At 42.7% G+C, this 3,488-nt stretch overlaps 1 protein-coding gene across 1 annotated transcript in view; it reads left to right on the top strand.

The window, feature by feature from the left end:
• The first annotated feature begins 303 nt into the window (after positions 1-303).
• Positions 304-3,488, top strand: part of fxyd3 (FXYD domain containing ion transport regulator 3) — a 17,062-nt gene continuing 13,877 nt past the window's right edge. The window contains exon 1 of the mRNA XM_071905005.2: positions 304-453. The gene's annotated coding sequence lies outside the window, so the exon portion shown is untranslated. The remainder of the gene's footprint in view (positions 454-3,488) is intronic.

Raw genomic sequence — 3,488 nt, 5'->3', positions numbered from 1 at the left:
TGGCAGCCTATCCATCCTTATAGACGTGGTGTCATTTTGTTATGCCTGTAACTGCTGATATAAACCTCAAAATGGAAGAAAATCAGCCCAACTCAGCAAATTTCAACATCTTCGTTCTCGACAAGCAAAGATTAATCCTCGCCTCTACTCCTCCTCTCGGATCGCAGCCCTGACTCGGGATCAGCCTCCACGCCCCGGTTCTCCAGCAGTCAACTGTTGCTACTTAGACAGCACAAACCGACCCCGGATCAGGATTCACTCCTACGCTGTAACTCCAGTGTTTTAAACTCAGCCCCCTTTCCAAAACCAAGCCAACCTGTTGAGTGTGACTAGTGGAAGGGTGTTGGCGCACAGTGTGGAGAAAAGTCGCTGGTCCTGAGTCAGATATCCGTCTGTGTGCGAGATTTCTTCGTTTTTCTCCCTGCCCGTATTCGGATTCAACGCGTGTCGGAGGTAAGTGTTCAAAAATAGTGAGTCCATACAACACTGAAGATTTATAATGTCTTCTCAACTTTTTACTTTATAATTAAAACTTTAGGAAATTGCTTTAGGACGTTCGGTTTTTCCAAATATAAGCTCCTGCGCATCTTTTTAGGCTACAGGAGCGCAATATAGCTAGGCTATCTTTAACTTTGGACACAAAGTGCTATCTAAACACGTTTGTTTGCGTAGAAAAAACATTCCTTTGTAGGTCACTGTATTTCTTCAGCTGACCCATGCACTCCATTGCTTAAAAAATAGTGTTCAAAAAGGCTACAGCATTTTAGCTGCTAATTCTTTTAGAGCAATATCTGTCATTTGTAGAAATATGTGATCATATGTAAGTATATAACAGCGCATCAAAAGGCTATAATGTCATCCGGTCCACAACGAATGGCTTTTCTCCTCGAGCTCACCAGTGCCAAGACAATGGAACGGCACGCGCCCGCGGGCCAGTGTGCGTAACGGCCCGAGATAGTCTTGCGTCACGGGCTTTGATCACACATTTTTAATCAATTTCATTAAAGTCTAGTAGGCTTGGAGTTCGATATGAAGCTTATATCTTAGGTCTATCTTTAGGCCTAACATATGGTACAGAGATAAACTGAGAAAAAACTGTATTCCCTCTCCTGTTGAACCTGTGAGGAGGACAAATGAAGTCCGCATGATGTTGCCAGCTTGTGGGACTTACAAGAATGGCGGCCTGCTGGTGTAGAATAAGCCTTTTCATCGGTTCTTCAGGTTATTTAGGAAAGCTTACCTTATATTCTTTAGGAAAGATTGTTAGATAGTAGAGGCGATGACCTGCAACAGATGTCAAGGGCCGAATTCAAGCTCAGGACTTCAGGAGCACATGGTGCTCAGCTCAGCCCGCTGAGACACTTTAACTCCCTTAGCACACATGATCTTACCAGGGCTTTCTCAGCCCGTGAAGACCTGTTGCTGTTGGTAACATCACCTGTTGTGTCATCATCGTACCATCTTAACATACAGTATTTTGCAATACTCCATATGTCAATTTTTTGAGTGACTAAATGGCTGTGTGCTCGTGAAAAAATAGTGTAGATTGCGTCAACGTTGATGCTAACATACTCTAAGCTGCTGTAGTGTGTGTGTGTGTGTGTGTGTGTGTGTGTGTGTGTGTGTGTGTGTGTGTGTGTGTGTGTGTGAAAGGCCAGCTGATAAGGGCTGTGGCGATAAGAGTTTGCTACTATGTGGCACAAGGACAGATAGGTGACTATGGGGGCATGGACAAATACAGATGCTGTCCAATAAAATCTGCTGGATAATGGAGCGCAATGTCACTGATTCTATGCTGTTTCACTGCTGTTTGTTGAAGCACAATAGTGTGATAAAAAATGCTTTGAGCGATTAAAACAATTAAAAAACTGTACATTGAAAGAGCTTAAGCTGCAATATGCAACTTTCTCACATCAAAATAACAATAAATAAATAGGATATAAGCCTTACTATACATTTATCAGTCTGTGTCTTTCTGAAGACCCTGTGTGTGCTGAAACATTTTAATCTGAAACATCAGTGGTAAGCATCAGGTTTTGGTGTCAGTCCCGCAGAAGTTTCTAGACTCCACATTTACATACAGGGAGAAACCCATTGTAGAAGAGGCAGAGGTGCCAATTTCTCCACCGAACGACCTGCTGCATGTTGAATAAGGGGTGCGGCCGTGATCACAGACACACACCAATACTCATGGGGGGTGTTGAAAGGCATTCTGGGAAATGTAGAAATAACTGAAGTAGAGGTAGATGAAGCAGGTTGAGGAAAAGTGAATATGACAAAAAAGTAAATTATTATTAAGTATGAATTATGTAAGAGTATCTGAGAGTGGATTTTTCCATTAAGCCTGCTTTGCACCCATGGATGTGCAGCAAGGTAGCAGTGTATGAATCCAGAAACCTGACCAGGTGCCTGATGACAGGACAATAAAAAAGATGCTCACATTCTGGATGAATGCTCCCTTGTGGGTTACTTAGCAACATTTCAATGAAAAATTGTCTTGTCTTGTCGGTGCATATATGGTGCCATGCAAGGCATGTATATTCTTGGTGAAGGCCAGTTTTGATTTCAGATTTGAGTTCAATCAAGAATTTATTCTCCAGCTACCAAGAATTACTGTATTTTTGGATATTGTGGTACTTCTTGGGAACACTGTGAATGATTTAAACACCCAAAAGACTTCCATACAGGATTTTTTCCCTGCTTGGTGACAAGGTAATTCTCAAAATGACAAAATACCCCTTTAAGTTTAGAGGCCAGAGTACAGAGACAGTAAGGAGATAATATCTGTAAAGCCTCATAGACTGACACTTTCATACAAATGCACAAAGGGAGAGAGCCATGAATGGAGAGAGAGACCTTCACACATCCTCCTCGCACATCTCCAACCGTGTAATATCTGCAGCTTTTCATTTAACTGATTCGAATGCACCTGAACTCTACTCATATGATAACCATATGATAACCATAGTTCTTAAAAGAGAGAGAGCAGAGCCTACAGACAGAGGAGAAGGTTACAGAGAGAGAGACACAGATGGAGAGAGAGAGAGGGGGGGAGGGTGACAGCGACAGAGAGAGTTGTCTTTCCTTTCTCAGGTGAGACAGACTTAGCTCGTTCTCATCAGCTCTCCTCACATGACCACAATTCTTAAAAAAGAAAGGGGGAGCGAGCGAGGGAAACGGTAGAGAGAGAGACGGAAGGGGGAAAGTGACAGAGCGAGACGGCACTCTCTCTCAGGTGAGACAGACTTACACTTAACCTCACATGACTGTGACTTTGGCGGCTCACAAACACAGATTTAGAAACTGCAACAGCAAGTCATTGATTTTATATCAGGGATGCGACTGTGACCTTCGTTTCTTTTACAAACACAAATGCTTTCATTTACAGCTCAGTCGGAGATGGAGCTAATCCTTTGTCTCAACCCAGTCCAGCATATCCTCATCCTTATTTATTTTTTGACTGACAGTGAATGTACTTACAGTTCAAT

Source organism: Centroberyx gerrardi, chromosome 12 (assembly GCF_048128805.1).
Source record: "Centroberyx gerrardi isolate f3 chromosome 12, fCenGer3.hap1.cur.20231027, whole genome shotgun sequence".
Classification (NCBI taxonomy): Eukaryota; Metazoa; Chordata; class Actinopteri; order Beryciformes; family Berycidae; genus Centroberyx; species Centroberyx gerrardi.
This window is presented reverse-complemented; position numbering and strand designations above follow the sequence as displayed.